We start from the raw sequence: 22,228 nt of genomic DNA on the forward strand, positions 1-22,228 counted from the left end.
TGAAATGTTTCCAAGCCCCCAGCTTCCCAAGACAGTCAAATTTGCACTGAACATTTAGCCTATGTGCTGAAAAGAGCCATATCTAGGGAGCCAAAAGCAGGCTCTTGCCCCCTTGAGTTTCACTCAGTGTAATTTGCTGAGATTATGGGGGTGTTGAGGGAATTTAAATTAATAACCAGTGAGCTTGGCCTATTTCTCTTCTGGCTGGTGAGGCCAGCAGCATTGTACTGGATCCTTTATTGAAAATGAATGTCAGTGCTTACCTAGGAAGGGCAAGAAATAAGCAATTTGTAGACATTTGCTCAAGAAACTAGATATTGAGGCTGACAAACTCTCCAACTATTCCTTGTAGTGAATCCCCCTTATTCAGGGAGGATTAAGGTTGTGGCAAAGCAATCTGGCAACATTTGGAATCCTTGGGTCTCCTGCAGGGGGGGCTCTAGACATTTCGCCGCCCCAAGCACGGCGTCATGCCGGCGGGGGGCGCTCTGCTGCTCGCTGGTCCCGGGGCGCCGGTGGACCTCCCGCAGGCATGCCTGCGGAGGGTCCGCTGGTCCTACCCGAAGCTGGGGGACCAGAGGACCCTCCGCAGGCATGCCGCCGAAGGCACCCTGCCCTGCCGCCCTCCCGGGGACTGGCAGAGCACCCCCCGAGGCATGCTGCCCCAAGCACGCACTTGGCGTGCTGGGGCCTGGAGCCGCCCCTGGTCTCCTGGACCCCAGACAATTAATTTTAAAGGGATGCGTATGACATGGATTGTGCAATGGTTGTGTTAGTATAATATTCTTTGTGATGAAGACCAGGTGTTCTTTCTGATTTTCTTAGATCTGTCAGCTGCCTTTGATACCACTGAACGTGAGGGTTTGTTGACACAACGGTGGGCCCTTGCTAGGGAAAATGGAATTGCTTTTGAGTGTCTCTGCTCATTACTTTGTGAGATTTGGATTATGCCTCACTGGCTGGGACCCATCTTGAGTAAGACTGTGTGTTGGGGAACCCAGCCAAGATTGGTAGTAGTTTTAGCTCTTGTGAGTGGGAGAATTTGCCTGCCATTTGGTACACAGGTTCACATCCTATGGGTTCTGCTGAGTCCCCAGATGCTTCTGAATGGCCTGCTGGGAGCAGTGGTAAGAGCAATGTTTTCCATTTGTCTGTGGCTGGGTGGTTGCAAACATCTTTCAGAAACAGAGCTCACTACAGTTGTATCTTTAGCACCTCAAGACTGAGGGTATGTCCAGACTACCCGCCATATCGGCAGGTAGCGATCGATTTTTCGGGGATCGATATATCACGTCTCATCTAGACGCGATATATCGATCCCCAAACGCGCTCCCATTGACTCCGGAACTCCACCGGAGCGAGCGGTGATAGTGGAATCGACACGGGGAGCCGCAGACATCGATTCCGCGCCGTGAGGACGAGAGGTAAATTGATCTAAGATTCTTCGACTTCAGCTATGCTATTCATGTAGCTGAAGTTGTGTATCTTAGATCGATACCCTCCCCCCCAGTGTAGACCAACCTTGAATTACTGCAATGTGCTCTAGGTGTGGCAATACCCTAACATGACTACAGCTTTCAGAACCTGAATCTAGCACAGAATGTAGTGGCTTGTGTTGTGAGAGTTCAGCCATTTTTGGCTTGAAGTATGGAGAGAGAAGTGAAATCTGGTAAATTCTCTCTTCTCACTTATTTCACCACCATGGTTCTGATCCAGAAATTGTGATATCTTCTGGTGTTGTAGTGATAATTTTAGAAATAAGGGTATTGTACAGTACATTAGTGCTTTGTGAATCACCATTCTTCTCTGGTAACTGCTGTTTTATATTCAACATCTGTAGTTACTGGTCTGAGAACTGGGGGTAAAAGTTTGCAAAGAGCTTAGGACTTCGACTCCTAAGTGACCTATTTAAAAAAAAAAAAGAAAAAAGCTCCCAGCTTTTCTTGGCCAATCTCAAGGTATCCAAAAAAGATAACATAGAGCTGGAGAAAAGGGACAGGTGAACATCTTATGAAAGCAGGGCTAAATTTAACCAAAAATACAGATTTGGATTGACCAAAAATTTTGCAAATTTCTGTTGATTTTGCCAAATTGTTTTGGTAACCCCCCCCCCCCATAAAACCCCCCCCAAAAAGCTTAAAATGAAAAAAAAATTGAAAAAATCCAAATGTTTTGCTTTGACATTTTTCTAAATGAAATGTTTCAATTTTTTTTATTAAATGATGTGTTTCACAATTTTCTTCAATTTTATCTTTAAAAACACTAAAACCCCATGACATTGAAACAAAATGTTTCATTTCAGGTCAAACTTCTTTGCTCTGAAATGGATATTTTTATAAAACTTTCTAAAACCTTTTTGCTTTACCAATTTTTTTTTTTTGAAAAAGTTGGTTTCAGGTTGCCCTTTCTTCCCTCCCTTAACTGCCACAGGATCAAAAATTCTGTTATTTCACAGCAGTAGATCTTACCCAGTTAGGTGCCTAAAGGTGCAGATATGTCCCTGGTAGGATTTACAAAAGCACCTAAATACCTTTGTATCTCTGGCACTTGGAGCCTAAATACTATTTTCAAAAGGGCCAAATTGATTTAGGAACTTTCATGGGACTTAGGCTCCTAAGACATTAGGTGCTTTTGAAAAGGTTACCCTCGGAGACTACAGCCTATCATTTAACTGTTTTCCTCCTCTTCACTGGTCCATAGCTGTTAAAAGTGGGTGTACTTGAGCTTCTAAAATAAGAAGCTAAAATCAGAATAAAAAGTGTGGGTGTAGGCTGTATACCTGCCTCCAATCCTTTGGTCAAATACTTGCCATTCATTAAGTTTGCAAACATTCCATTCTGTTTTTTTCACTTTAAAGTGCTAGAGTAAAAACTAAGGCATCTGTTGAACTTGACCCAGCAAATATGTTAAATACCAAAATATTTTGAAATAATTAAATCTAGTTGAATACATTTCTAATTCAAATATTATTCATATTTAACTTTTCCCTCCCACTGCCCCCTTAAGTTGGATCTCATTGTTCTCACTGGACTGTGATTCTTGTTTTTCTAAAGAATTATCTGGGCTACCTGACTTTTGTGCTTGGCTATCAAACTTGCTGAGTTAGGAACACTGAGGAAAGCTTAATGCCTTCTCCTGCTGCTGATTATGTTTGAATGGACTACGTCTGTGAACTAAAAATATCAAGCATGCCAAGGCAAATATTCTGATTCTCCTGAACTCATTAAAAGAAGTTTGTTTTAAATTTGAGAGCATTCAGGTTATTATACCAGGAAGACATGGCAGTACAAATACATTAGACATGTCAATAATTATCGGAACTTTAAAGAGTTCCTTTAAAAAAATGTCAAAAGCTGTTTCTTATAGGAAAACATTATAGACTTACAAATATTTTATTCAAATTTCACCACCTATGGGGAGAAACTTTTCTTTTCAATGAAGTGCTTTCCAAGTTTGGACGTTCAGTCTGATACCTTATATGAAAATAAGGTAAATCCATTAACTAGCTCATATTTCATGCTAAAAGGGAGCGATGGCAATAATTCAGCAAACCGAGCATGTAGGGGCATGAACACCATGTAGAAACTCATGTAACTTACTGAGTTTCAGGGTAAATCATGATTGGCGCATCAGACTCCAAAGAAACCCTTATGCATTTTTCTCTCTTTCCTTACTGTAAGTCTGGTCTGAGATTTTTTTTTTTATGGAGTTAGCTGCCATTCAGTCTCAGTTAAACTGCCAGAGTCTTAAAATAATAAAAGCAGGAAATTCTTGAAAGATAAATTCAATATGGTAGCTACAACTGGGCTTCACTGGACTGATTAAAATTATATCATATTCTGAAGCATATTTACAATGAGACTAAAACACATTTGACATTTATATTAAAATAAGAAACAGAAGAATACATCTTATCTCACTTAATGGACATGGCATGGCCAATATATTCATCCTCAAACTTATTCTGTTTATAGCCTGCACAGGACAAGGTTTATTTGAACTGATTCTGTTTTGTTCTGTCATGTGGGTTTCTTCCGTGAACTGCAGATGTTTTCCACAAGTTCTCGTGTCACTCTGCCTGGCTTTTCTTTTTGTTGCCGTGCCAGGGTTTATCAGCACTCACTTCTGGATAGTGTTAATGATGCAGTCACTTCCTGTCTGCCAAACAAGTGTAACATTCACCAGACTTCCCTGTACACTACAGAGCAAGTCAGGCATCATTACCTGAAATGGTGGAAAAAAAGAAAAGAAAGAAAAAGAAAAATACCCACACCACAGATGCCAAACCTTAAAGGGATGTTAATACTGTTTATAGACGCATTTTGATATATGCTGAACACACTTACGTGAAATGTGAGGAAAAAGTAGTCATTTCTGTAGAAATTTCTGCAGCCTTTCAGATGAATGACACTTATTTCACAGTGTCGTACTTTTAAAAATTTGTTGTGGAAGTGAGCTCTCCATTTTCTTCATTTATGGCAACATATTGTGTATATTAATGGGAAGGAGGAAGTTAAGAAATGATGAAGGGGATGAAATCAGTTTCCCCTGTCCAACATGGTGTCAGTTCAGGGACTGGAATGGTTGAGACTGACAATTAATTGTTCAGTTGACCAGACTGTCTCTTTTCCACCACAACAAGAAAGATACATTTCATTAAGGAGCCCATGTGAGAGAAGATGAGTCACAGAACTTTACATTGAATGCCAGGGCAGGTAGAGGAAACATATCTGGATATAGCTATTTCAAAGTACAGTAACTCCTCACTTAAAGTCATCCCGGTTAACGTTGTTTCATTGTTACGTTGCTGATCATTTAGGGAACATGCTCATTTAAAGTTGTGAAATGCTCCCTTCTAACGTCATTTGGCAGCCGCCTGCTTTGTCTACTGCTTGCAGGAAGAGCAGCCCGTTGCAGCTAGCTGGTGGGGGCTTGGAGCCAGGGTGGACCAGCAGCTCCCCTATCAGCTCCCACTATCAGCTCCTTGCTCCCCTAAGTTCCCTATGCAGCAGCTGCCCAGCAGGCTAGCAATTGCAGCTGTCCCTCTCCCCACTGCCATGTGCTGCTCTTGCCCTCTGCCTTTGAGCTGTTCCCCAAGACTCCTGCTCGCTGTGCGGAGGGGAAGGAAGGAAGAGGGAGGCTAATGTCAGGGTGTCCTCCTGCTCCTGCACCCTGCTTACCACATCTTCCATAGAGCAGGGGGGATACACCAGGATTCAGGACGGAGGGAGCTTGCAGCAGCTGCGGTCTCAGCATGCTGATCTAATTAACAAGGCAGGGTACTTAAAGGGGAAATGCACATATCTCCCTCCATTCCTGCTGCCTTGTAGAGTGAGAGAGTTAACCCTTGAGGGCTCAGCCAATTGCTAGTTCATCATTTAGCAGTAAGGGAAATATCCCACCCTCTGACTCCTCCACCTCAACCAAACTTCACAATCATCATCACTGTGTACCAGTATTAAATTGTTTGTTTAAAACTTCTACTGTGTGTGTGTGTGTGTGTGTGTGTGTATATATATATATATTTTGTCTGGTGAAAAAAATGTCCCTGGAATCTAACCCCCTCATTTACATTAATTCTTATGGGGAAATTGGATTCGCTTAACATCATTTTGCTTAAACTCGCATTTTTGAGGAACATAACTACAACGTTAAGTGAGGAGTTACTGTATAAACAAGTATTTCAGTTTGGATAGATCTGCAGGAGAGAAGCAGGGATAAAATGAGAAGGAGGTAGGATTTCTGCCACTTGACAAAACTTGGCAAAACTTGTCCCAGACATTGAGTGTTTCCAGAACTCATTTCTTAGCAAATGTTTTAAAGCCAATCACATTTGTCCTTGGAAACTTCAAACTATGCCAGCTACAATTTACCCATTTCAAACACTTAATCATTTTATAATTCTTACCTAGGAAAGTTAAGCTATTATCCCTTGATGTAGGTTACTCTTCCACCTACTGTTTGTAAAGAAAGAAAATAGCCAGCACTAGCTACCACTGAGGAGACCAGGGTAAGTCAGAACCTTTCAGTCATCCCTTCCCTGGAATGAATCCAATCCAGTGCACTGGGCCCATTTTTTTCCCCCTCCTGTCCTCTACATGGAAGAACAGCAACAGCATTCAAGAAGAACTTGCAGAGGGGCTGAGAAAGGAAAGACCCAAATTCTTGGTGTTCCTTTCTCCAAGTATCCAGCTATAGCCAAGGCCATGGATGGCGGGAGGGCAGAAGGAGAATCAGGACCTCCCATTCCCATCCCCATGGCAAGCCCACTTCACCAGACCAAGTTAGACCTGTCTGGACAACTGAGCCCCATAATCTTACCTTCACATGGAGAATAACAGCATCTGTTACCAGGAAGATCTTACAGGGTATAAAAAAATATATGTACTGTTGCTTTAAAAGTGTATCAGAAAGCCAAGCACCTGCAGGCTGGAGAAGGTTCTAGGTAGAGATGGTGAGGAATTTTCTACTGGAATAATTTTCATCCAGAAAATTCTGATTTTGCTGAAATTTTTTGATTTTTTTTGAGACAATTGAAAGGAATGATTTCATTTTGGCTCAGTTCAACCCAAATTGGAATATTTAATTTTGAACTGACCCAAAACATTTTCTTTATAATTAGTTCAGCAAAAGATTAAACTGCATTTCCTTTGTGGCACATTATCTTATGGAAGTTTTAGTTCAGGCCATCATTCTCTCCAATCAACCAGGCTACTTATAGGACTACATCTCCCATAATGCAATACAGGTTTGAGCTGGGTGATGCATCATGGGTCTTACATGACTGGGTGACTTCTGAGAAATTTAGTCTGGTCAGGAAGCTTGAGAGAGTGGAGACATGGGGATCCTGAACCACAACTCCCATCAGACAGTGTGCCTTTTAGGAAAATGCAGTTTAATATTGAACTGATCAGAAATGAAGCATTATGTACAGTACAATAATCCAAAATGAACCATTTTGTTTTCAGAGTGTCAAAATATTAATTTCTATTGAAAATGTTGAAAAAAGTTTCAATGTTTCTGAATTGAATTTTTTTCAGAAAAAAATCAACTTTTCATCCTGATTTAAGTGGGAGGAGCAAGGGGGACAGAAAGTTGAAATATTGGAATTTTCTGTGGCTTGGAAAATCCAAATTTCATCCAGTATTAGTTCTAGGCAGTAGCTATACAATGAAGTGGAGGGAGACAAAGTAACTTTAGGAATAATAGAGTTTCCCTTATTCTTATAAAGTTCCTCATTCATCAGTTGAAGAAAGTGACTTTCCTCTCTTGTTCTTAGTCCACATCGTATTACACCAGGGGATAGACTTTGGAAAGGCCAAGATTCTCCGAGCTCCTTCCTGAAAGCATTCCGTACCAGCTACTGCTGAATATCAGGGCTTTCCACATCCCTCTACTGGGCCAGGAAAGACATGTGCTGAAGAAATAGGAATTGTCTCTTCCTCTTCCTATTGCTCTGACCTGAATAGAATGGCTGGCAAACTTAAGGGGAGGTGCCACTCCTTTTTACCTACCTTACCATCTCTTCTGTATTTCTGTAAAATTCAGTGCTGATCTCTTGCAAAAATGGTGGTTAATTACTATTGTAAAATATTTTAACTGTGCTATAGAGATGTGGAAGCTGACAGAAAGTAGGAAATTAATAAAATGCAGACCTGATATAAAATTTAAGATTAGTGGTGATGGTGTCTTAGCGTTAGTTGTGTGTGAGAGAAAAATCTCTAACTTGCTGTGTTATCTATCGGGACCTGTGTTGTGGCCAGACTTAGTAACCCATGACAGTTTTGAACTTCACTGTGATACTTTCCCCCACAGTCTAGATATCCAGTCATCATCCTACCATCTCTCCAGCTAGTGACATTGTAAATAAGAAGTGGGCAGCATTATCTCCTGTAAATGTATACAAACTTGTTTGTCTTAGCAATTGGCTGAACAGGAGTAGGACTGAAATATGGGCCATTTCCTTTTAGAATGGGACTTTTTTCACTCCAAATAGTAGCTTTCCCCCATAAAAAATCATAACATGTAATGAAAATTTTGCAAAAATACCAAAAGTCCTGATTTTGAAACAGATCCATGCACAGAAACCCCATTAATTTCCATAGGATTGCCTTTTATTATATACTTGCAGTGTCAATTGAAATATTCCTCCAGATAATCTATTAGTTTTTAAAGATTTTCTAAGAATTAGAGACAAACAACATAATGAGGATCTGGATTTCAAACGGTCCAAACTTTGAATTGTTCAGATATGTGATTTTTGGTTTGAGCCGCTCTCTGATAATGAATTAATATCTTTATTCCTGGATCCAGCCTATACCTTGCATTGGGTGACAGTGTTTCTCAACCTTTTTGATATCAGAGACTGGCTTGCTGTCTTCCTGAACTGTGTCAGGGAGATGTCAGGGGCTGGAGCTGGTCCACGGGCTGGCTGTGGAGAACACGGGGCTAGAACATATCTTTTAGAAAGAGATATGTGAATATGGGGATCTGCTCCATTTGGAATGTTACAGCTGATCCCCAATCAAAGATGGGGACTCTTATGTTGTAAAGACTTTTAAAATGTGGTTTTCAAAAGAAAGTAAAGGTGTTCGGTGCCGAGCTTCTATTGAAATGTCCAACTCACATTAAAATTCAATGGAAATTGAACACTTAATGCCCTTAGGCTCCTTTGACATTTCCAGCTTTAAAGAATAAATAAAGCCAAATGCCATGGCTCTACAGTGGAGATCTGACAGTAGCATATGGCCTTGCATAATTTACAACAATTTGTGGTTTTATTTGGTTATGTTTCACTTTATTTTGTAATTCCAATGTGTATTTAACTTATTAAACAGTTGTTGTTCAGTGGATCCATTTTAAAATACACCTACTGACTTCACTGCCATATTCAAGGATGTAAAACCCTATAAAATGACACAGTTCCCTTGCAACTACAAAACTTTGGTTTTGTGTGTTTGTTATAAAATTGAACAACGGGACAATTGAGGTTTCTCAGTTACAACCTCAACCTAAAGTGACATTTTAGTGGTTAGTCCCTGCATTTCATAAACCTCAATTATCCATTTGAGAACAGCACAGTATTTGGACGGCAATGCAAGCTTTTACAGAAAACTTTTCAGAATACAGAAAGATGTAAGCAACCTCACCCAGGTCCCATCTCTTCAGTCTCCCTAGCAGAGCAGCTGCAGTGAAAAAGCCCCACTAAGGATTCCCCCACCTATACACGTCCCTGTGTTACCACTTCCCTGCCTCTTCTGCAGTTTCATTGTTGGTTTGGTGGGTGATGGTAATGCATCCTCCATACATACCCTCTTCCTGCCCACATTATCCCATGCCTCACGAAGGGCCTCGGTGAGGCCTGCAAGCATAGAGATGTCTGAATCCCTCCCATTTCCACAAGTAAATGGGAAGAACTGTGCACAGAGGATATCCTTTGGGTGCTGTTGAAGGAGACATCATCTGGCCCTTTATTTTTTATTATTACAAGCTAGAAAGATAGGAGATGACTTTGCTTATATACGGTATACTATTTTACTTTCTGCACATTTCCCCTTCTTATGCCACTTTATACACCCTTTCTATCTTCTTCTGTCCATATTGACCCCACTGGATGAAGTTATTCAAATGTTGAATATATATACCTTAATGGATGAGCAGGTGCAGTTTAAAATGAATGAATTATAAACTCAGTATCACCCACTCACATTCTTCAATACCACATTTGTTTCAGTCATGATCTTGGAATTACTGCAGGAAGAATAGACATTTATTGAAAGCCCTGTAACACACAGTGTACAGTTTGGCTGTGAATGTGATCAAGCACTTCTCCAAAGTCCACTGAAGTCAAAGAAAAGGCTCTCATTGACGCCAGATGGGTCAGGCTCATTTTATTATGGGGCTGAGAAAAGAGAGAGAATTGAGAAGCTGTGTTGGTTTGTCTTTAAAAGTTTGCTTGTAGGAGGTCAGCATAAGGTTGTAGGCTTAGGCTGGGTTTGAAGGGTACGGCCTGCCTGCCAAGTCCCTTTCTCAATTCCAAAGTCTGAGGAACACCACAACCGAAATAACCCTAAAAATTGGGTTGGGTGACCAAGCAAGACTTTCAAAATTGTGAAAATTTACCAGTCTGGTTACAAAATTTACTTGTTTGTCCTCTCCTAGGATGGCTGATGAGAGAGAAAATGATGAACTAAAAACTGGGTAAAAATTGCCTCTAAAATAAAATTATTCACTTTGTGTGAGTAGAATTTTCCAGGGCTGTTCAATAAGAGGACAGGAGATGTCCACTTGTTGTCTCTTGTCCATCCTATACTTAGACTGTAAGCTTCTTGGGGCAGGAACTGTTTTTTTTCCATGGTACTTATAGTATGATAGGGCTCTGATTGGTTGCCTAGGGTTACTGCAATTCAAATAATTAAAAATAATGAGTGAGTTTGCACTGGGGTAAGAAAAGGTCAGGCTGACCTGAGATGGGGTTGGAATTGGGCAAGAGTATGCTGTGTCATTCCTGATTACTGACCTAAAGATCTTTTCCGTTGTCATAATTTTTATAAACCTTTGAATCTGTAGGATTTATGTGTTTTAATGACACAATATAAGCCTATCTTTTGGCTCAAATGCATTGGTGCAGTCCTTGTGAACAGATTATTTTATGGTACTAACAGCAATCCAGCAACCAAACAGCCACTTGGAAAGCGGTGCCTGTGTTAATTTTTATTGGACTTATGTACGACTACTCAGAAGATGAAAATGCTTAGCACTGAATAACAGAATGAAACAGGTTGACAAAATTATTGTAATCAATTAGCTGAAACCCACGCAGTAGTTTGAAATGTTCTTTGAATGAATCACCTGCTGGTGGTACATTTCCTGGTAGTGATAGGTACATTTTCTGGGTTCTTTTATTCATACTGCAGATTGTGTTGGCCTGGTATGGAGGAAGCTGGCATGGTATGTGGAAAGCGCATAAAAATGAAAACCTGAAAATGTTAAATTGTGACTGCCAGCTTTCATGTATGTGTCTGTGCATTGACTGCTATCATACTGACTATTGCTTTGATCTTTATTCTCAGGACTTGTTGTAAGAACAATTCACAAAATGAGTTTTTAAAAACAAGTTGTTGCAAGTCGATGCTTGGATGAGGAGTATGTCACCTAAAAAGACCCCCCCCGCACCAATAAAACCTTAATTTATTCATTCTGAGTAGATCCTGGCAGCATGGTCAGTGATATCACCAGCATGACTCAGGACTCAAATATCTGGATTAGACCTCAAGAAAAGCTTGTACTTTTACTAAGGAAATATTTTTTCATGTCTCTTGCAAAACCTGTGTCTCCTTTCTTTAATTTTTAAAATGGAAAAACAGTGTTTCAGAAGGTGGCGGACACTAAATTAAATAAATTAGATTTTATTAAATTCAGTTTGATATCCACAAGCCCATATTTTAATTAATCACTGGCATAAATTCTTTGCATAATGATTGAATTGGTCATTTTGAACAATTTGTGGCACACATGTAGCTTCTTTTATATCAGAAATAGTTTAGAAACCATGCTTGATTTTGATTTATAAGTATTTACTGAATTGTTTCAGTTAATTTCCAGCCTGTGGATTTTTTTCAAGACTGGATGGCTTTCTGGAAGATATGCTTTCGTTAAACAAGTTATTGGGCTCAGTACAGGAGAAACTGGATGAAATTTTATGGTCTGTGATATACAAGAGGTTGACTAGATGATTTAATGGCCCTTTCTAGCCTTAAAATCTATGACCTGCATGAACGTTCAGTCCCTGTTATTGATGTTGGTCACTTGCGTCACATTGTATTGTCTCTATTCCACATACTCTGTGTGTTCCATGACAGGATGGCAAAGCTTTTGAACAAGAGAATAACTATAAGCTTTAATTTATGGGTGGGGCTAGTGGAGGCATTGCCAGAGTGTGTTTATGATTAATCGTACTTCTAAGAGTTTATTCAGGGTGCCCAGAGCTTGTGGTGTATGCTCTTTGATGCATTTATTATAAATCAAAAGAAATAAATATCAGTCTAGTACCTTGGGCACAAGTGCATCTCCTTCACCAAGGAAAGAAACAGTGTGCAGTGCTTTTATAATATGGAAAGTCATATATAAAAGCCGAATAAATATTTTACTATTATAAATACCAAGACACAGAAATATTCAGTGACTTTCCTAAGGTCAGACAGTGAATAAATGACTGAGAAAGAAAGAGCACCGAGGAATCCTGTCTCCCTGTTCAATCTTTACACAACATTCTCGCTCTAATTTTTTCTTTCTCCATTCACTTTAATAAGCTCCTGATCTTGGCAAATTCAGTCTTTGGGGTTTCTTTTCCAGTGGGTGGGTTTTTCCAAATGGACCTGGATCTGCTCATTATGTTAAAAGCCAGATGCCAAAACAAGAGACCAAATAACGGTGTGGGAACTTGCATAAAGCAAGAGAAACGAATGCCATCCTTCCTTTTCCTCTGCCGTAGGATCTGCTATAAAATTCAATGTCTAGTTAGGATTTCTTGTTAAAACAGGATACAGCAAAAGCCTTTTAGATATACAAAACTGCTACTTCTGATGCTGGAAATATGAGAGAAATAAAATTATATACTCCATGGTGAATGTCAGAGCTGGAAGAAAAATAAGACTGTCAAATGCCTTGAGTCCCATTTGGGAGACTATGACAGACTCAAGACAGATGCATGAGAATAAATCTTCTTTTAATGAACCACATTTGGCTCTGCTGGGCTGTATCAAAAGTATTGCCATGGTGTCTGTGCAGCCTCAGCAACAGGAAGCTGAATTGCCAAAGAGGTAATATCCTGAGTCTGATCATTATATCATAATCAAACAGTCTCTAAACAAGAAGAATATAGTGTCTTGTGAGTCATATTGGACTAAACAAGTTTGCTAAATATCTTAATTTTTGTGGGCTCAAAGAGAAGATGTCAAGGGACTGAGAAAAGGAGAATCATAGAATATGTTATTGCAAATTATTGCAATCATCCAACTGCATATTGTTCTTATTTTAATATTGCCGTGCTGAATGTATCACTGTAGTTAAAGCAGCAAAGAATCCTGTGGCACCTTATAGACTAACAGACGTTTTGCAGCATGAGCTTTCGTGGGTGAATGCCCACTTCGTCTCTTGCATCCGACGAAGTGGGCATTCACCCACAAAAGCTCATGCTGCAAAACGTCTGTTAGTCTATAAGGTGCCACAGGATTCTTTGCTGTTTTTACAGAACCAGACTAACACAGCTACCCCTCTGATACTTGACACTGTAGTTAAGATTCCATTATAGATCTCATTTTCCCAGGGTCTATAATTCACCCATAATAATTTGCTGAAGGTTGAAACTTGGCAGACAGGGCTGAAGACCGGGAATTAATTTTAGTAACACTTTATAATGAATGCTTTATAATTAATGTTAAATGAAAGTGGAATTCCTAAGGAATTACACACAGCAGTCATGCAACATGCCAAGTGCATTCATCATCATTAATGTTAATAAAATGAATATCAAAAGTAATAATCAGGATTTGCCATTATTAAAAGGTGTTACTATAATTGTTTTACCATTTACATGATATTACTTTTAGAGGGACACGGTCGGGATTAAAAGTCACATTTAAAAAAAAAAATAATTAAAAAAAAAAAAAAGAAGGCAGCCTGCTCTTACAAACCCTATTCCCATAAAGAATTCTTATTCATGCATAGACTTCTGTTTGGAATCAACTTGAGTAAGAATTATTCAGGTGAGTAATACGAATACTTAGACTCTGGTCAGGCAAACACTTATGCATATGAGGGAACTTCTCACATACATAAACTTACTCATGTGTACGTATTTACAGGATTGGGGTCTTACTTCTAACACGAGTTTTCTTCCCTATATCTCAAAGCACTTAAAATAATGCAATTATCACTATCCTCATATTTCAAATGAGGAAAACTAAGGAAAAAAGAGATGCAGTAAAGTTACCGGTTCAACATCATCCAGCAGTTCAGTGTCAGAACTGGGAAGATAAACCATGCCTTCTGACGCCCAGTCTCTTATCCACTGGGTTTGGTACCTCCATCAGAATTTACACCGGTGACCCTTCTGTTGAGTGTTACATGCAGCACCTGAAATTATTAAATCTGAACTTTTTTTTTAAATAACTGATTTTATTTGTTATTACTTTTTACTGGTTACACTTTGTGTGTATGCATGCCCATACTTTACTCAATTTGGACAATAGATCCAGTGTAGTCAACTTCACCTTTGTCTTTAGCTATTTTTTGAGTAAGTGTGGTCAAACAGTATTGCCCAAATACAAATTGTGGTGAATTGTGGCCTTTTTTTGGTGAGTAGGCAGTACAAATCACGAGCAAACCAGTAGTGGTCTATAGATTATTCATGAAGTATCCATTTTGGGGGTTCAGAATTCAAGCTTCCAGATTGGTCACTTCAGTATTCTAGCAGGCAGATTGCACACATTCAGCTAAATCAGTCAGACCATGTTTGAAGCAGTTGATATGTACAAATTCAAGATGTAGTCCAGCCAGGAAATCCACCCCACAGGAGATAACGGGGGCATGAAGCACCCAAACTTCAACTCCCAACAGGATCTGTGGCACCATGTAGTTAAATTCAAAACAAAATATTTCAATTCATTTCAACAAACTGAAATATTTTGATTTGGGTCAAAAATAAATATTTAATTTCAATTTTCTATTGAGAAAATTTAAGAAGTTTGGCACAATCAAAATCTTCCCATGGGAAATTTCAATTTTGCAGAAAGTGCATTTCTGGTCAAAAAATAATTTTGACAGAAATTCCTGACCAGCTCTCGTTCTCAGTTACCCAGTCTAGAAATAGAAACTTGTCTTCAGCACACCTCTGTTCTTACTGTACACACTTAGGAACATGTGGAACACAGAGCTGAGACGAGCAACAGTGCTGCATAAACAGCCTGCTTAATTGGCTGGCACTTATAGTAAGCAGTAATGGAAAAGCTCTACAAACCGGATTATGTATTTTGTCTAAGTCATCACAGTAGTTTCTCAGCTACTTACAGTTATTCCTTTACAGTAATTTTCTTCCTCAGTTCAACAAGGCTCTTTTTTGCACCATACAAAAATGTGATAATTGCTCTCACTAAGGAACTGTACTCTATCTCCCATCATGTCAATGTTCTCACTCAAGCTTCTCAAATATGGCAAGAAGACATAAAATTAAACATAGACACACTGGTGCCACTCCCCTCCCCCCATCTTTCTCTGAATTGATGGAATATTTTATATTTATGGTGAGGAACAAGGAAGGCTAGTTTTATTTGAATTAGGGGTGGAGGAGCCTGGAGAAGTTTTCCCTTCTGATATAGCATCTGATTTTAAGCCAGAGGATTTGAAATTGAAGGAACCAAATCAGATCACTAACAGTACAATGGTAAATAAAGAAATATGTCAGAGAGAGAATAAAAACAAGCTTTCAGACCACACCACCCTTGACACATGACGTTACCAGCTGCACAAAACAATATGGGTTTCCAGAATTCTTTGTCTGCTTTATGAATTGAAACAGAGCAGATAGAGATCTTTCCATATTACACCTGGCCTTGGGGAAGGGAAATTCTGACTCTTTCTTTTCAATGTACATTAAGTATAATTGCCTCAAAGTGTCTGTTACTATGATCCCCTCCCTTCCTCCTTCCCTCTCCTTCTGTACTAGGGATCAGTGACTTGTGATTTCATTAGTTTTTTGTGCTTGATTGAGGCACTGTACAATGATGTGCTAGCGCCTTTCTTTCCTTTCACCCTCCCTTTTTGACCACATTGTACACTCCTTTTTCACACTAGTGAGCTGTTAATCACATGAGTAGATGCCCTGAAATTACAATAAGGCCATTTGGTTGCCCTCATTTACAATCTGAGCCTGATCTGTTATCGGTTAGAATGACTGAAATAAATTGACATGCTTGCAATTTCTTCTTGCATTTTGAAGCTGTTCAGAGACAATATTACTTACAGTTTCATGTGTTTCCCCCATACTGCACCATTAATGCTTTCTGTAAATGTCAGTTTCTGTAGCTGCAGTTTCGGTCGCTTGATTATCTCACACTCCTGTCATTTAGGAGAAACCAGTTTCTCGCAATGGTAGCTTGTAGGATGGCTGCTGTTGCTGTGGTAGGAAGCAAAACTTATGTGAGTTAAACACATCCATTATTTTCCTTATGTATTATTGGGGTTTTATAAATGCTACAACAAGGGACAACAAAAGAGTCACACCACTGACAATCCACATAGATATCTTTAAAATATAAGATCATTTCAAAATCTAAAGCTTCTTTCGTAAAAGCATTGAGACTAGAGATACTAATACTATTAGATTATACTAATACTATTGTAAATATTGGATATCAGTGTAATGCTTAAGTGTGTCCACGTACAATATGTGTACCCTAAATCTGACTTTAACAGAGTACATACAAGAGGTATGGTGGGGAGAGGAGAAAGCCTTTTGCAAAAGCAGCAACATTTTAAATACCATTGAGACAGCATAGCCTACTACATAAATAAAGAATATGATCCATATAATTCCCAATATACTGAGTTTCAAACTTACCTGTATAAAGACAAATAGCAAAACATAATACATTAGCTGTAATGGCCTGTAGAGAAACTCTAGTCAGAAAACTCAAAGAACAGAATCAAAATATATGACCATTCATTGAATTTGTCTGAGTTTGAAGGTTATACTGAGAATCATTTGTCTTCTTAGTGGTAACATGATTACTAGTATCTTCTTGCAATTTAAAAACATAACTATAACCTCTAAGGTGAGCACATTATATCACAGGATATCTCATTAGAGGGTCAACCCAATTCCTGTAAAGATCTCAAAAATATTTCCTTCTTCAAAACAAAACAAACCAAAAACACACACACACACACACACACAAAAATCCAGAGTCAAATTCATGCAAAATTCCTGGTAGGTCATTGTGGTGTTCAAGATTCTGTTTAGTCTTCTCAGTATTAAGCTTTCATTAGGTATGAATGGTTTATTATTTGACTCCAAAAACTCTCCCCAGATGGGCTGAGAGTGTTTATTTCAGTAGTAACTTTTGGCCATAAGTAAAGTAAAAAAAAAAAAAAAAATCTATAGATTCAAAGGGTTCCAATTTAGCTCTCTCAGGAGCTCCAGTGTAGCAAATATTTAACTCTGGACTTATTTTCTACCTTTTCTTGGCTTTATTTTCTTGATGCAGTGAGTAGTGAATGTTGCCTCACTTGCATATGGTTGAACCCTCCTCAAGATCTGCACTATGAAGCCCTCTGCCCTGCATTGCACTTGGAATTGTCTTTTTGAAAGAAAATAAGTTGTAGTCTGAGACGCGTGGACGGAATTGTGACACAGAGGCTTATTGGTGATTGTCACAGGCTGCTCCCTTAGCTACCAGGTGCGCCACACTGTCTAGCCTGTTTTTGTCTCCACATGGCATGAACATACCCAGACAGTTCTCCTTTCACCATGTATATCTTTTATTCCTCTGCAGTTTTGCCCAAGAACATAACACAGGCAGGAGCATTTCACACAGCCTCTCTCCTCAGCAGAGCTCCCCTTGCTTCCTGTTCCTTTCACTTATATACTTCCAGTTACTCCATTATCCCAGTACTTACCACTCAGGTGCTCATAATCCCCCAATAGAAAGTGTTTAATTGCTCACAGCTGAGCCTGCAGCCTTCTTCACACTGCAGTAATGTCCAGTGATCAAGGTGCTGCTGCTAGCACTGTCACAGTGGTTCACTATTCTGTCACCAATTCTCATCAGGTCTCATATACTCACTACACATAACATGCTGTTGTCATGATGTATACCTAAAAGGTGGCATGTAATAGATCCCTGGAAAACTAAGAGCTCACTGATCCTTAATATTCTTTCATGATGTATGATTAGGGTGTGTACAAAGAGTTATGGATATGTGCTAGAATTGTGTTCTTAAAATGTATCTGGCAAGCAATGCATAAGCACAGTCAGCCTTAGACAAGGCATTTGTGCCTGGTCATCAGTCAAAGACAATGAAGATACATTTACATAAAAGGTAAACAAAGCCATCAACCTGGGGGTGGGGAGAGATTCTTTCATTTGGTGACCCCTAGTTCTTGTGTTATGAGAAGGAATAAAATAACACTTCCTTATTTACTTTCTCCACTCCAGTCATGATTTCATAGACCTCAATCATATCCTCCCTTTGTTGTCTCTTTTCCAAGCTGAAAAGTTCCAGTCTTATTAATCTTTCCTCGTACGGCAGCCATTCCATACCCCTAATAATTTCCATTGTCCTTTTCTGAACCTTTTCCAATCCTAATATATCTTTTTTGAGATGGGGTGACCACGCCTGAATGCAGTATTCAAGATATGGGTGTACCATGGATTTATATAGAGGCAATCTGATATTTTCTGCCTTATCTATCCCAGTCATAATGCAAACAGAATGTTGGGAATCTTTTTGACTGCCACTGCACATTGAGTGGATGTTTTCAGAGAACTTCCACAATGACTCCAAGATCTCTTTCTTGAATTGTAACAGCTAATTTAGACCCCATCATTTTATATGTATAGTTGGGATAATGTTTTTCCAATGTGCATTAATTTGAATTTATCAACACTGAATTTCATCTGCCATTTTGTTGCCCAGTCACCCAACTGATCATCAATCAACTGATTGTATACAATATTACTGTATTATAAAAGTGTATCAAGTAAGGTATTTTATGAAAACTAATGACACCTTGGTAATTAATATCATTGTGAAATGTATATATTAACACTATATGAGCAACATGGATACTCAGTTATATTATGCTTTAAAGTCTGTGACCAAACAGAGGGAGAAACTGGTCCTCTTTAAAGAAGCAATGGACCTTATTATTCATCTCAATGTTCCAGAAGAGGGCTAGACATTTCAGGGCAGATGGTTTTGGAGAAATTTGGGATGTGGGGTGTATTGGGTCACTTAGCTAGTAGTAACTAAGGTTGGTGGAGACCAGAGTGTGGCTGTGGTGTAACCAGCGGGCTGCTGGATTCAGAGCGGTTGAACTGGGGCTGCTCAAGACACAAACAATCAGCGACACAACCTCTCACTGATCTGGATTGCACTAGACAAGACAACGTGACAAGAATATATTCACTTGTGCAATAGGTTCAGGGTTCCAGACAGAGCCAGGCCACGCTGTGGTTGAAAGAGTGCTAGCAATGGCTTCCAGTTGATGGTTGCATTGCTCTACCACCAATTTCCTGATAAGTGTTGTTAGGTTTATTTTCCCCAAGGTCCAGGTCCCCCAATTTCACAGAGAAATGCAAGGCTGGGGCCAGAAAAGCAGGAAACTTGGACTTTTCTGTAACACCTCCTATTCAAGATTGGTGGCATTTTAGGAGGCAGGGCTTCCCAATCTAGTGGAGCCCCATCTAGTGGAGCCCCATCTAGTGGATGCTCAGGAACCATTAGGAAGGGACATCCTAGTTCCACAGAAGCAGGCACACTCCACATGTCTCTGCCATTCTCAGTGCATCATCATTGGTCCCTTTCTTACCTAGTAATTTAGCTCTTGGAGTTCTGCTGATGTAGGTTAGATCCTCTGCAACTGCCAGCAGTAACTACTGAAGGATCTCAGGGGGAACTGATACAGTTCTGAGCAGAAATTCAAAGGGTGTGCAGGAGACTACAACAAACTTTCACCAATACCTTGCCCCATCTCTTCATAATCCAGTAGTGCATCTTCTAATACCTTGAATACCTGTGAATTCACAATCTTGAAGGTAAGTTTCTCAATAAGACAAAAGAGCTTAGATTTTACCAGCTGTCAATTAGCTCCCACCTGAATACTTCTACCCAGCAACCCATGTGTTTATAGTTCTGCTTTATCTTTGCAATATTCACTTATATGAACACAGATAGCAGTGATATTTGCCCTACAGCATGAGTGCCATATTGTGTGGGATGAAGGAAAGGAAACGAGATGAATAGGGTGTGCAGATCCCAATTAAAAAAGAGTGAGAAGTGCACATCCTCTGAATTTATGAAACTCAAATTCATAGTATACTGGAAAAATTGCTCTAAGCAAAGCACTTTGGGAGGTTATTATTCAAAAAGCATGCAGGTATTGAAATTTTAGCAGCATGTAGGAAGAAAAAGTCTTATAATAGTACTGAGGTGCCAAAGATGTTGACATGCCTTCACTATCACACAGATTGTAACAATAATCAAGGCAAAGTAAGGAGAAAAAGAGAGCTACGTGTACATATACTGAGTTATATCTTGCCTTTCATGTAGTTCAGTTGCTAGTGCGAGTTGCCATAATAATTTCTTTCTGGGAAAGGCAACCACATATAATTTGAAACTTTTCCCACCACAATACCACATTTTTGTATCTAAGGTTCTGTATGGTCTGGAAGTGGAAGTGGAATGGCATATGCAATGAATGAAGGAAGGCAAAAAATAAATACAGGAACAAAAATAACTTTGTTCCAGACCGCGTCTGATTTCCCTCACTCAGTATGTTTGGCAGCATTCTGTGTGTCTAGAAAAGTGACACATGTATTAAAATAATCATAATGGTATATGTACTTGGGGGCACTCTCTCTTTTAAAAGTTTGCTAAAAAAAATAGATAATGAATGGCCCTGATTCTTCAAACCTTTATATCTGAACATCCTGTGTTGAAAATAATGGGATTATAGGCCTGTTCCTGCAACATTGAAGTTAATGTTTTTTTCCCCCATTGGCTTCAGGAAGCATAGGCTCAAACTCCACATTCAGGAATTGACATCTCAGGAGCAGGCCTTAAGAAAGCAATGAGTGCTTTGCAATACATAAGGAGCTGTATTTGTTACGCCATGAAAATGTCTTCTATTCAAATATGGTAGCTTGGGGCTACAATTCTTGTTGAAGGTGGAGTTAGCATAAGGCAAGACTGGAAAAGACTGGGCTGGCCAGTTACCCTGGAGGGGCACCATCTGTCACAAATGAATAAGGAGAAGAGGAGAATGTAGTTTGAAGTTGAACATAGCTGGAAAAGATCCAGCAATTCGGAGTCATCAATGTGGAAAATAACATACTGACAGGTCTCCAGGACAAAAAAAGAAGAAGCTTAATTTAACCCTTTATTATTACAACTGCTTGAGTGAGTCTTAATGAACTGCTTGATGTCTGTAAAACACTTTTGAAACAGAAAAGTATTATGTATAATACATGATGCACTGTTTTTGTTTTCTTTAATGCTATATAGGATATAGAGCTGTATAGTGGGTGACAAAGGAAACTGATGCTTTAGGAAAATCAAAAGTTGTATAGCTCCAGAAGATAGAATAGTACAGTCACAAACTTGAACACATCTTTAGAGTATTGACCAACTCTTGTACAATGACTTGAACATCTGGATCAAGCCAAAAGGAAGAAACCACAGTGTGAACCAGTTTACACTGGAGCACATACTAAAAAAAAATGAAGACCAGTCACCCACTTACCTCGAAAAAGAAGGCCAATTCCTTTCCAAATATTAGACACCCAAGGGAAGTGGTGAAAGCCCCCTCACTTGAGTCACTTAAAATTGAAGGTAGCACTATAGAATATACAGTTGAGATAATGCACGCCTTATCAAGGAATAAACAATCTAATTGATCTTTGGCTTCCATCATTAGCGGTTCTCTGGGTCACTGATTTTATTTAATATTAGTTTTGGGGACTAGGATATTCAGTGAAATGAGATTTAGGTAATTTTAGTCCTGGTGCCAAGAGCTGCACATTCCACAAGCACTGTCTGAGACTTATCTGGTTGTCCCCTTCAGCACATGATGTATTGCAACTCATAGTGGGCAATTAAAGATAATCCTATCAGTATACTGAAATTATAGTCCTTTTCCATTGGGACCTATAAGAAATAATCATGTTTATTATCCATTTTTCTGTTTCCCTCTGTGAAGTTTTCAGATTAACTGGCCAGAATAAATTTGAAGAGTCAGTCATCATTTCAGGAATCCTGGTGCCAGAGGGCTTCTAACACCTACGGTATTTTTAGCTCTCCTGCCAAACATTTTTTTCCCCTTCATTCATTTGCAACTTGGCTGCTATTTTATTTGATACTCGGGGAGGGTGGGGAAGGCAGCATTATTTAGCCCATGTCCTAGTCCACATTGGAAAAAAAACCCTAACAACACTTAATACTGATTTTA

General features: G+C 39.3%; 1 long non-coding RNA gene across 1 annotated transcript; it reads right to left on the reverse strand.

Annotated features, from left to right (window-relative positions):
- Positions 1-4,028: 4,028 nt before the first annotated feature.
- LOC123374095 lies at positions 4,029-17,765 on the reverse strand. The gene is made up of 3 exons (XR_006581002.1): positions 17,677-17,765; positions 16,022-16,174; positions 4,029-4,224 (listed from the first exon to the last, which is right to left on the reverse strand). It is a non-coding gene; the product is annotated as an uncharacterized LOC123374095 (long non-coding RNA).
- Positions 17,766-22,228: the final 4,463 nt, after the last annotated feature.

Source organism: Mauremys mutica, chromosome 7 (genome assembly GCF_020497125.1).
Source record: "Mauremys mutica isolate MM-2020 ecotype Southern chromosome 7, ASM2049712v1, whole genome shotgun sequence".
NCBI classification, from domain to species: domain Eukaryota; kingdom Metazoa; phylum Chordata; order Testudines; family Geoemydidae; genus Mauremys; species Mauremys mutica.